This window comes from Schistocerca gregaria, chromosome 6 (assembly GCF_023897955.1).
Source record: "Schistocerca gregaria isolate iqSchGreg1 chromosome 6, iqSchGreg1.2, whole genome shotgun sequence".
NCBI lineage: Eukaryota > Metazoa > Arthropoda > Insecta > Orthoptera > Acrididae > Schistocerca > Schistocerca gregaria.
In genome coordinates, this window is record NC_064925.1 from 497,149,220 (window position 1) to 497,163,179 (window position 13,960).

Sequence of the window (13,960 nt, forward strand, 5' to 3'; positions counted from 1 at the left end):
CCAATATGTCGATACTTCCTGAATGTGCTGCAGCAGTGTAAGATATATTCCTTTGCTGATAACTTAGAGGATTGTCTAGATTTTCGGGAATGTTAAATTACTACTGGTAACACCCAGATATGGCAAATTAGTAGGAACCACTTACCACGCTGTTCTCACGCGAGCATAGTCTGTAAGTAGAAGACACCTTGGACTTCAGCAAGTGAAGCACCATTTCATAGTCAAGGAGTATTTGGCACAAGCAACACAACTAGCTTACCCACACATTTGTGCCCCATTCACTCTAATGATAGATGTGAGCCAAAATGCAGTAGGTGCAGCAGTGCAGGGCCGTCGATGGCAACTGCTTACATTTTACTCACCGGACTTTATGCCACAGCAGAAGAAATGGAGTGCTGTTCGTAGCAAGCTGCTGGCATTTTACAGAGCTGCTAAACATTTTTGATCGTCGATGGAAGGAAGGCATTTTACAGTTTTTACTGACCAGAAACCAATGACTTGTTTTTTCCAATGTGTGGTGGATCTCGACTCATTTTGGCATTATAGATAATCAGAAGATATAGCCCAATTTACAACCAATGGGCATCACATTTCAGGTAGATATGTCATAGTTTGTTTGTCAGGAAATTGTGCCAGTGTACAGGCAGTGCGATGGACTGAGACAGTGGCAAAGCAAGAGGAGGACATAGTGCTGCATGACCTTGCAACTGCAACGTATTTGTTCCATATTGTGCCAAGACTATCTGCTGTGACACACCCTGCTGCAGACATCATCCACACATGCATATAACCTGGCTCGAGTAATAGCAAAATTAGTGGCAAGCAAGATGGAATGGCCAGGAACCCAAGAGAACTGTCAAGAGTGTACACGCTCCTGCTCCAGTTGCCAGTGCAGCAAAGTTGATTGAATTATCTTCACACCAGTTATGCATTTCCCAATGCTAGAAGCAAGAATTTCACACATGTGGACATAATAGGACTGTTACCCTATTTGGATGATTACCGCTTTCTAGTTACTGTAGTGAATCATTTCACGAGAACAAGAAACGAACGACATAAGACTAACTGGGTGGAACAGTCCCACATACTCTCAGTGAAGTATTTAGGAGTACATCTTGACAAACACTTCAACTTCAAGCAGCATTTTCTCCAGAATAATAAAAAAAGGCAACAATGACAGTCCCTTAGCAGCCCAATTCAAGGATGATTCCACAGTTGCTCGGTTGCAACAACCATCTGCGCCTATAAGATGTTCATCTGACCAATCCTGGAATATGCATCTGCACCACCATATCCAGACTGTACTCTATGGAATGAAGACTTATCCAACATGTTCTGAAACTTGTTAACTTTAGAACACACTCAAACATTTTCTTCAAATCAGCAGGGATCACCTCAATATGAACACATATTGTAAAACTGAAATCAGCTGTGTCCAGTACATTCTCACCAACAGTCATTACAGAATGAACAACTATCATAGCCCCCCTGCCTCCCGAGCATTGTACAAAACTTGCTCAAAATATTTCCTGATATCAGGAATATATATATATAAGAAAGAAACTTCCACATGGGAAAAATATATTAAAAACAAAGATTCCAAGACTTACCAAGCGGGAAAGCGCCGGCAGACAGGCACATGAACAAAACACACACACACAGAATTACGAGCTTTCGCAACTGGCAGTTGCTTCGTCAGGAAGGAAGGAAGGAAGGAGAGGGAAAAAATGAAAGGATGTGGGTTTTAAGGGAGAGGGTAAGGAGTCATTCCAATCCCGGGAGCGGAAAGACTTCCCTTAGGGGAAAAAAGGACAGGTGTACACACACACACACACACACACACACACACACACACACACACACACACACACACACACACAAGCAGACACATTTAAAGGCAAATATGTCTGCTTGTGTCTGTGTATGTGCGGATGGATGTGTGTGTGTGTGTGTGTGTGTGTGTGTGTGTGTGTGTGTGTGTGTGTGTGTGTGTGTGTGTGTGTGTGTGTGTGTGCGCGCGCGCGAGCGCGAGCGAGTGTACACCTGTCCTTTTTTTCCCCTAAGGGAAGTCTTTCCGCTCCCGGGATTGGAATGACTCCTTACCCTCTCCCTTAAAACCCACATCCTTTCATTTTTCCCTCTCCTTCCTTCCTTCCTGACGAAGCAACTGCCAGTTGCGAAAGCTCGTAATTCTGTGTGTGTGTTTTGTTCATGTGCCTGTCTGCCGGCGCTTTCCCGCTTGGTAAGTCTTGGAATCGTTGTTTTTAATATATTCCAAGACTTACCAAGCGGGAAAGCGCCGGCAGACAGGCACATGAACAAAACACACACACAGAATTACTAGCTTTCGCAACCGATGGTTGCTTCTTCAGGAAGGAGAGGGAAAGACGAAAGGATTTAAGGGAGAGGGTAAGGAGTCATTCCAATCCCGGGAGCGGAAAGACTTCCCTTAGGGGGAAAAAAGGACAGGTGTATGCGCGCAGACATACTGAAATATGTCGTGTGTGTGTGTGTGTGTGTGTGTGTGTGTGTGTGTGTGTGTGTGTGTGTGTGTGTGTGTGTGTGGGCGGGCGCGCGCGCCCGCCCCCCAGACCATCTACTAGGGACTGGGACCAGAACCAGATCCAAATGTGAATGAAGTTGTTGACATACATGCAAAAATGAACAATGCAGCTTAGTCTGTCTGATAACAAGACTACCTGCCAGATCATCTAGCAAAAAACACACATTGCCCTAAAAGCCACATTCTGACCGTCAGAGACCAACTGTCGAACCACAGAAATAATTGTAAACATCAAATACAGTCTCGAAAGATAAAAATGTTCAACCAGGTGTGTAAACCAACAACAGCAGACTGAAGTGAAATACTGGTTTCGCCCATTGTGAATTATGTTAATATCTATTAAGGCATAAAAAATAGTATAAAACCAAACCAGTAACTAGCTTTTGCTAGGAAATCAATTGTAAACCTAGTTTTAGCTAGTAACCATTAAGATGGGGGGGGGGGAGGGAGGGAATTATATAAATTTGGACAAAAAAGTATACCCAAGGTGCTGCTAATAAATTAATTGTAAACTTAGCTCAAGTTCTAGCCATAAGAACAGAAGTAAGTTAAATTGTAACTCAAATATTGTAACAAGTCATTAAAGAGAAAAATATAATGGTAAATGAAAAACTAATGCCCCATAGAAAAGCAGTCCTCACTCCTTCATTGTGGTGAATGAAAATGTGTCAACATAGACATGCCCTGCCAGTCGTATCATTAGGTCTGCACACATCAGTTAAGGCAATGTTCGCCAGTCCAGCTAGTCTATGGTGAGTAAGTGCATGTGCCAGGAGAACTCATTGCACCAACACAACTTCGATGACACGAGTTCGCACAGCAATTTGTCTACCACATGAGATGCTTGCCCTTCTGTCGGGCATGTAGAGAGAAAGGTTTTCATCCATAGATACCTGCTTACAGTGCCATGTATCCAATTCAGAGGTAGTACCATGCAGCCACTGTCAGGACTGCCATATATTGGTATCTACAGAGGATTATTTTTATTTTATTAAAAAAAAAAAAAAAAAAAAAAACCCACACACCGACCACCTTCAAAAGGGCATGCACGTGCCAAACAGTTTTCATAGAGCAACTGGAGCCTGCCTACTTCTACAAGTAGGATCCTACAGAGCACCATCCTGTCAGTTTTCCATCAACCTGTGCTGAGACTCCAACATTGAGTAGTGCTGCTGCCGCCATGATGCACCTTCCCTGCCATTGTCGCAAGTGTTGACTGGCTGACAGGTTAAGCAAGAGGAGGAGGGGCTGGTATATTAGGTACCACGCAAATAGCCAGCTCAAGAGACAGAAAAATGAATCATTGGTTTAGCAAGGAGTACTTGGTTATGACCTCATGCTGAACGAAGTAGTGTCCAGTATCCTTAATGTCCACAATTCGTGGGAGTTATTTCTTGCCTCCCAATTATCCATAACTTTATAATAGACAATACTGTAATGTTAAGAAAAGTTGTAAAAAAAAACTAGAAATTGGTAGATAAGATAATAAAATACAATCAGTATGGGACATTGTTAAAAGAGAGGCATGGAAGATGACACTATTTCGTTAAAAGGGTATGGGAACATTGTCAAACACAGTTACAAAAGAACAAGTCAACCAGGTACACTGTATAAGCAATAAAGAGGAAATTTAATGTAAAAAAAATTAATCTGAGATAAGGAAGATCAAGACAGAAGTAAACGTTTATATGAGGTGGATAGTATGTCCAATTAGATAGTTCTAAGCCTGAAGAAGTTGGGTGCAGTATAACTAAGCTATGACAGGGTATGATAAACATACACTTTTTTGAACAACTGTTCAGCATGGATGATAAGGTGGAACTGAAGTCTCTGGTCAAGTCACACATATTGCACCCGCAGCAGGTCAGTATATCCTAGTATGTGTGCAACAACAATTTTCCAATTTATTTAGTTCAAACCAACCATGAGGACCTGATGTTAGATTTTGAGCTTGAAGAATCGGACCCCAAGACAAGTAGAACTGGAGCCATCTCAACATAACAAGCTAAGTAAACTTGAAAGTTTATTGTAATCTTCATCCTCCCAAATCTTAATAAAAGACCTATTAATTACTTGCACTGGACATTATCTATTGTGGACAACAGATGGAAGGAGGGGGGGGGGGGGGGGGGAAATTAACAAGTCAGTGTGTCATCTGTGATTAATTGACTAATAATGAAGTTTTATCTATGGCAGAAATTGTTTTATTTCTTTGATTTTTGAAATTTATGTATGAATATATTTTTGATCACATGGACCAAACTGAAGGCTTTCCAACAAAGGGTCTTTATACCAATAGTGATAATGCACTACCAATATTGACGGACCATATCTAATGAAAGTGAGTAGGACTTTAGAGCTACAACCAGGAACGTCAAAACGTGTGGATGTTAACAAAATGAATAGGGACGACAGCAAAAGTGAGGCAGAAATGGAAACCGCAGGTCATAATGTGTACACTTTCATGGCCAGCAGTGTCTTCATTAAGTAAAACTGAGGCTGTGGTCGATCTGTAAAACTACTACTTCCAGACATTCCATTGCCAACTGCAGACATCATCTTCCGAGGTGAATCAATGGCTGGCTGCCAGGCTGTGGAGGTCGTTTGCATAGGGGGCACCACCATACGCCATATGGGGCCGACTTACAGCCAGCCCCATGTGACGTATGGTGTGCCCTGCCCTATAGGTGCTCTATATAAATGGGACATCCACGGCCTGACAGCTAATCATTGACTCATTTCAGAAGATGTTGGCAACGAAACGTCAGGAAGAAGTAGCTTTACAGACTGACCATGGCTTCTCAGCCCAGAAGTTTTAACTAAAGGAAGCTGCAGGATCGGATACAGACAGGACATGTTTGAGCTGAGTGAAATCATAGACAGAGACTGATGTTTTGCAATTAATTTTGGCAAAGCTAGAGGAAATGAAGACAGATAACAATAGCAAATTTAGTGCAGTTAATGAAAGGCTAAATGATTTGCAAGCTTCACTACAAGGACAGTTAAATCACTAGAAAACTGAAAATAGTAAAATGGACGGGGTACATGATCAGATAGGTCAACTTAGTACTTAAGTTTCAGAGTTAAAAAATGCGTTGTCAGAGGGGTTAAAAGTGTGAATCAAAAAGTTGAATTTCTAGAAAATAAATTTATTGTTTTAGAAAATTAGTTTCTAGCTGTACAGCGAAACAATTAAAGAACGTTTATGACGTCAGAGTTGAACAGAAGGCCGTAGCAGAAAAACTGGGAGCTACCACCCAACAAAATGCTGCCAATTTAAACCAAAAAGTTTTAACTGTAGAAAACAATATGCAAACTAATGTAACTGTCTGGATAAAAAAGTTTAGTTGTTCAGGTGTATTAACAAAAAACTGTGTTCAAACAATGATATTGCATGGCTCAACCACCACTGCAGAGATACCTTTGTGTCAGGCATGCATGACAATCAAAAAATTAAACTTGTTAAAAGATTTCTTGGAGGCGAAGCTCTGTCACAGGTAAATTTAAATTTAAGTCAGTGGGAAACATATCAAAGTTCCAAGAAAAGTTTTTTAAATAAATTTTGGTCCGGAGCAGTACAGGGGAGGATCAAAAGTGAATTTTTGAATGCTACTAATTATAGGAATAGGGACGGAATTTTGAACTTAAAAATCAGTACATCTTGACAAATTATTGGATGAAAGGACCTTGGTTGCTACACTTAAAAGGAGATTACCATAAAGATTGCAGTGGGATTTGTTACACGGACCTGACAATCATCTTGAACAGTTATTACGATATGTTGACAGGCTGGATAGGGCAGTAGAAGGAAGTATGTACCATAATAATACGAATGATAGAAATCACAATGGGAGTAATCACAGAGACAGAGATAATGGTAACTTCCATGAGGATCAGACCGATAATAGAGAGAGAAATTCTGAACAGCTGCAGGATAGGAATAATGGGAATAACCATGGGCATTTTAATAGAAGAAACAATCACAGAAGTAACTACTTGGGAAATGGCAGTTCACCTCAATGAAGGTCCACAGGTTTGGGGCGAGGAAATATAACAAGCACAGGACCCCTCAGTTACACTTGCAATGAGACAGTAATAACAGTGTTAATCATATGGCACATGTATCTGAAGTTGAACAGAAGGAATATCAGATTTCTCATTTATATTTTGATCAAAAGTTTGGGGTACTATTTTTAATTATGGTAATATAAGTGCTAATCACAAACCAGAATGTGAGAGTAGTGAAAATTTTGGTGTAGTATTTACTAATGATTTCTTCTCTTGGGCAGTAAACAGTATTGTTGATGCATGTAAATCAGGTGATGACTGTATTGGATCTGAAATAGGTGGTATTTTTTATGTAGATGTGAACGAGAGCTGTGAAGTAGTCGGTAAGTCTGCGACTAGTGGCTTACTTCAAATGAATGTTGATGAGCTAAGTGACTTAGATGGAGATGAGACATGTATTGTGAGTGATGATGTCGAAGTAATTTTGGAGGAATATAATGATGAGTATCAGATATTTGTGAAGTTTCAGAGTTATTTGTAAATGATCTTGACAATACAGGTAAGGTAAGTGATGTGAGGGTCATGGAATACCAGTGCAGTCAAAACAGTTTTTCGTTAATGCCGTGCAGAGTAATGATCCAAACATTAAAGGCTAGTTATCTGTGAGCCTGGAGAACAAAGGTGAAGACTTTTTGAAGTTTCTTTGGAACCAGATTGATGATAAATTAGATAAATGTGCATTCTGGAATAAGTTAGTTGTGGTTAGTAAGAATTTGTATCTCAATTGGTGGAATGACGGCGGATTTAAGCAGGAAGTGTAATTTTGACAGTAATGTGTTCCTTCTGCAACAGTGACGTTAGTTGTACCGTGGAATCTATTCATTGTGTTCAATTTTTACCTGACAACGTGAGATATCAAAGTAATGTTATGATATCTGTACAGCTGGTAAAACCTTGTGAAGGCAGTGTGGATGGAGCATTTGATGAAATAGAAAGTGATCTTGTGCATTAAGAGTCTGACAACAGAGAGGATGATTCAGATCTTGGGTGTCCTCACATTAAAATTAAGATTGATCAGTGGGAAGGCTACTGTTTGATACAGGTAGCCCGATTTCTGGTATATCTGAACAATTTAGAGAGAAAATAAAGTATAGTAAGTGTTTTGTGGAAATGCCCATTGTTGGTGTGAATATATGAGGAGCTACAGAATTTGATGTGAAAGCTAGACAGGATGTTACCTATCCGCCGGAGCGTGTGATGAGAAATATGAGGAGGAAACTGAAATATGTGGGTGGATCCACTCCCACACTCCTGTATGGCTGCACCCTTGTCGGTCCACTTGACTATCAAGAGATCATAGGTGCTGGGTAATGTACTCAAGCATCTGTAACTACATTAGTCTTGTGGCTGAAATTTGTACATTGTTAGCCAAGAAGTTATCTTAAACGCAAAATTCTTGTATTTATATAAATTTCAAGGAACTATTGGTTTAGAAAAGAAGTCACTGTTACGGACAGTGTTATTCCACATAAATGTATGTTTTTCAAGTAGGGGGATTAACTTCCCACCACATTATGTAACTTTAAATCTTGTTTGACTTGGGTATAATGTTAAAGAAGGTCGATGTTATATGACTGATGGTTTGTTATGTTCGACACAGAAATGTGAAAACTTAGTATCTTCTATGAGCCATGTTGTAAATCATTATCAGAATCGGACAAAATTAGACACTGTTAGGTCAGTAGTCATACATTTCAATGAATTTCCTTACCTCAGCATTCAGTATGTATTCTTTATCAGTTGTAAATTAGTCTTCTAGAATTCTATGTACGTAGGTTAGTTTGTATGAACAATTAGCAAATAGTGTGGAAGACATTAACATTTGTGATCATAAATTGTGTATAGACTTTACAAGAAGATGAATACATTTCTGCTTTCACACACTGACTTTGGTCCTCATGCTACGAGGGGAGTTTGAAAAGTCCGTGCAAAGTCTGAGAGATGGCACCACCAGTGCATATCGAGATCATGTTTAGTTAGTAGCATCTTTGGAAAGAACGCACACCACGTTTCAGCCATATTGGTGTATTTCGTTGTGTTTGGCATTCGTGTGAATCAAGGACGTCGAGTGATTGTCAACAAATGGACGAAAAAGAATGTGTGCGACGATTATGCATTACTTTATGAAAGGCAAAATGACTCAGGAGACTAAAGAGTAGCTTGATAAACATTATGGTGACTTTGCACCTTCGATTAGAATAGTTTGTAAGTGGTTTCAAAATTTTCGGAGAGGCCATATGGGCACAAGTGATGCTGAATGTTCTGGATGCCCTGTGGACGTTACGGCTCCAGAAATCATTGATAAAATCCATCATATGGTGATGGATGACAGAAGATTTAAGGTGTGTGATATTGCTAGTGCTGTGGGCATCTCGAATGAATGGGTAAATAATATTTAGCATAATCATTTGGACATGAGAAAGCTATCCGCATGATGGGTTCCGCGATTGCTCACGCTTTACCAAAAATGGAATTGTCTAAAGTGTTGCAAGGATGGTTTGCAGCCGTTCAGGAGGAATCCGCAGAACTTAAAACGTCATTGTGTCACTATGGATGAAACATGGATACATTACTACACTCCTGAGACCAAACAACAATCTAAACAATGGGTTACCAAGGAGAATCTGCACCAAAAAAGGCGAAAGGTTATGGCAACTGTCTTTTGGGATTCGCAAGGGATAATCCTCATTGAATATCTGGAAAAGGGTAAAACTATTACAGGTGCATATTATTCATCATTATTGGACTGTTTGAAAACCAAGCTGCAAGAAAAACGCCAGCGATTGGACCGCAAAAAAAGTCCTTTTCCATCACGACAATGCACCAGCACACACCTCAGCAGTCGTGGTTTCAAAATTAATGGAATTACGATTCCAACTCATTTCACATCCCCCCTATTCTCCAGACTTGACTCCCTCAGACTAGTATTTGTTTCCCAATTTGAAGAAATGGCTGGCGGAAGAAAGATTTTACTCAAACGAGGTGAATGTAGCAACTAATAGCTATTTTGCAGACTTGGCAAATTCCTATTATTTGGAAGGGATCAACAAAGTAGAACAGCATTGGATGAAGTGTATAAGTCTAAAAGGAGAGTATGTCGAAAAATAAAAAAGATTTACCCCAAACATGTAAGTAGTTTTTAATTTTGCATGGACTTTTCAAATGCTCCTTATACTCAATTATGTCATCATTCCAAGTTATGAATGACTCTGATTACCTGTATTTATCCTGAGTACTGCATTATTGTATCTCATTGGAACTTGAGTTGTGTGCAAACGCATGCTTAAGTCTGGTTTGTGAACCCCTGGTCTTTGCAGTTTTGTGTGTGTGTGTGTGTGTATACTCAAGGAGAGTGCCAACTATTGACTGAGGCTAGATGCTTCCTCTAATTATTCTTTACATATGATTGAACTTACTGATATATGATTATGAAATATATTAATTTTGTTGTGTCAGAACATTTCTGCTGATTTGTACCCAGTATGGTTTGGATTCATGGGTCAGTCCCCACATCGTGAGCATAGGACCTAATATTTCTTCCTTATTCTCTCTTTTCACTAGTCAAAATATCTTTTCACACTCTGGTTTATGTGGCTGATTGATTTTGTGCTATACTCCTACTTGTGATTAAGTATATTCTTCTTGTCAGCAGGCGCCGTCGTGAGTTTTTCCAGCCAACTCACTCATCGTACCCTTAGGCACTGAATTTTTTCTTCTCTTTTGATGATTTTGAAGGTGTGACTGTATAGATCTAAACTTACAATTTGTAATTCTAGTGCTTTACATTGCCTCTGCATTTATTTCTGTAGTTTAGTGTTGTAATGTTGTAGTTTTGACATCGTATCATTTGTCGGGAGACAGAATGTTCCCACAGATCTGAAAACTTGAATTCCATGTACCAATATATGTATGGGTTATGACTTGTATAGTAGATATTTTTCTTACATTTTTTGTAGTATGCTGAGATTTTGGTTTTGGGACCACTGTAATGATGTTCTGTAACACGTTAATCTAAACCTATATTGCAGTAAAATTGTACTTGCTTCTTAAGTTGCTGATTCGAAGCAGTGTTTCTGGTATAACTTGATTCTTAATTAACAGCAATTTATTGATGCTCATAGAGATCATTTGATCTGAAGTATATTGGTTAATGATACCTATAAACTGATGTAATCAATATTTTTGTAGTTAATATGTTATGTATCAGATACTTCTATATATTTGAATCCTATTTTAAGATGGTTAATATGCTTACACTTGTGGTATTTACTATCTTTGTAGAAACAATGTTTCACTTTTGTGTTATATTTATTTACTTTGAGTTATTATGGTAAAATTATTATATAATATTTTATTATTCATTTTTATGTTAACATTAACAGACACTTAAACCTCATTCATTGTAATGCTGAAAGACTTCATGATTACACTAGATTAGACCATTCTGTATGAATTCAGATATGTTACTGCAACTGCTTGTGAATTTTGTCCATAATTTTGGAAATTGTCACCATACATTAATTTTGTCATTTCACTACTCAGGTTTCACACTTATTTGGACTACAGACAAACTGAAAGCAAGCAAGAACAACTCTGTTTGTTGTAATCAGAAACTTGACAGATGGTATGTATTCCCTTCTATACATTTGGAGTTTTTTGTAAGCTAACCTATACTTTTGTTCATAGGGAAGTAATGATCATACAACCTAAAATTTTTTTTGTAATTTTGGAATTTAACTTTGACAATCTGTATTCTATCTTTTGTACACCATTTGGGAAACCTTGTAAGAGGTCACAAAATATAAATACATTGTTAGCATATTATGTGAGGGGGATGATGTTATGGAACATCCTCCTCTACCATTACTTTTCCTCAACAGTAGTTGTAGATACCAGTATTATTTTTCGAATTTTGGACAGGTCAATATTATGTCAGTTGCTTATCTGAAAACTTTCATATAATATTACACACAGTATGTTATATTTCAAGCTAAAACTTACAAAAGGGAATTACTTTAAAAAAATATTTTAGTTTCAGTGTAATAATCGATAAGTACTATGTCTGACTGTTCAGTTAAAATTACTTTTTTTTTAGAAATATTTGAAATTATGAATTATTTGCACACCTAAAATTTCTATTATTAATTATGCAATCACATATGTTTACTAAGTTTATTTCTGGATTCATTTAGGAAATAATAATCAAAATTAATAATCTAACAAAAACTAGTAGGAACTCATATGCTAAGAAAAATTGTAAACCCTTTGGAATATCATTATTTCCACAGAGTGTGTGTGTCATAAGCGTGCCTCTGATGTGATTGGATGTATTTTTGTTTAATAGGTGCCCATGAACCATGGACCTTGCCGTTGGTGGGGAGGCTTGCATGCCTCAGCGATACAGATGGCCGTACCGTAGGTGCAACCACATCAGAGGGGTATCTGTTGAGAGGCCAGACAAACGTGTGGTTCCTGAAGAGGGGCAGCAGCCTTTTCAGTAGTTGCAGGGGCAACAGTCTGGATGATTGACTGATCTGGCCTTGCAACATTAACCAAAACGGCCTTGCTGTGCTGGTACTGCGAACGGCTGAAAGCAAGGGGAAACTACAGCCGTAATTTTCCCCGAGGGCATGCAGCTTTACTGTATGATTAAATGATGATGGCGTCCTCTTGGGTAAAACATTCCGGAGGTAAAATAGTCCCCCATTCGGATTTCCGGGCGGGGACTACTCAAGAGGATGTCGTTATCAGGAGAAAGAAAACTGGCGTTCTACGGGTCGGAGCGTGGAATGTCAGATCCCTTAATCGGGCAGGTAGGTTAGAAAATTTAAAAAGGGAAATGGATAGGTTAAAGTTAGATATAGTGGGAATTACTGAAGTTCGGAGGCAGGAGGAACAAGACTTCTGGTCAGGTGACTACAGGGTTATAAACACAAAATCAAATAGGGGTAATGCAGGAGTAGGTTTAATAATGAATAGGAAAATAGGAATGCGGGTAAGCTACTACAAACAGCATAGTGAACGCATTATTGTGGCCAAGATAGATACGAAGCCCACACCTACTACAGTAGTACAAGTTTATATGCCAACTAGCTCTGCAGATGACGAAGAAATTGAAGAAATGTACGATGAAATAAAAGAAATTATTCAGATAGTGAAGGGAGACGAAAAATTTAATGGTAATGGGTGACTGGAATTCGTCAGTAGGAAAAGGGAGAGAAGGAAACATAGTAGGTGAATATGGATTGGGGCTAAGAAATGAAAGAGGAAGCCGCCTAGTAGAATTTTGCACAGAGCATAACTTAATCATAGCTAACACTTGGTTTAAGAATCATGAAAGAAGGTTGTATACATGGAAGAACCCTGGAGATACTAAAAGGTATCAGATAGATTATATAATGGTAAGACAGAGATTTAGGAACCAGGTTTTAAGTTGTAAGACATTTTCAGGGGCAGATGTGCACTCTGACCACAATCTATTGGTTATGAACTGTAGATTAAAACTGAAGAAACTGCAATAATGTGGGAAATTAAGGAGATGGGACCTGGATAAACTGAAAGAACCAGAGGTTGTACAGAGTTTCAGTGAGAGCATAAGGGAACAATTGACAGGAGTAGGGGAAAGAAATACAGTAGAAGAAGAATGGCTAACTCTGAGGGATAAAGTAGTGAAGGCAGCAGAAGATAAAGTAGGTAAAAAGACGAGGGCTAATAGAAATCCGTGGGTAACAGAAGAAATATTTAATTTAATTGATGAATGGAGAAAATATAAAAATGCAGTAAATGAAGCAGGCAAAAAGGAATACAAACGTCTCAAAAATGAGATCGACATGAAGTGCAAAATGGCTAAGCAGGGATGGCTAGAGGACAAATGTAAGGATGTAGAGGCTTATCTCACTAGGGGTAAGATAGATACTGCCTACAGAAAAGAGAGCCACTTGTATGAATATCAAGAGCTCAGATGGCAACCCAGTTCTAAGCAAAGAAGGGAAGGCAGAAAGGTGGAAGGAGTATACAAGGGCGATGTACTTGAGGACAATATTATGGAAATGGAAGAGGATGTAGATGAAGACGAAATGGGAGTTACGATACTGCGTGAAGAATGTGACAGAGCACTGAAAGACCTGAGTCGAAACAAGGCCCCTGGAGTAGACAACATTCCATTAGAACTACTGACGGCCTTGGAAGAGCCAGTCATGACAAAACTCTACCAGCTGGTGAGCAAGATGTATAAGACAGGCGAAATACCCTCAGACTTCAAGAAGAATATAATAATTCCAATCCCAAAGAAAGCAGGTGCTGACAGATGTGAAAATTACCGAACTATCA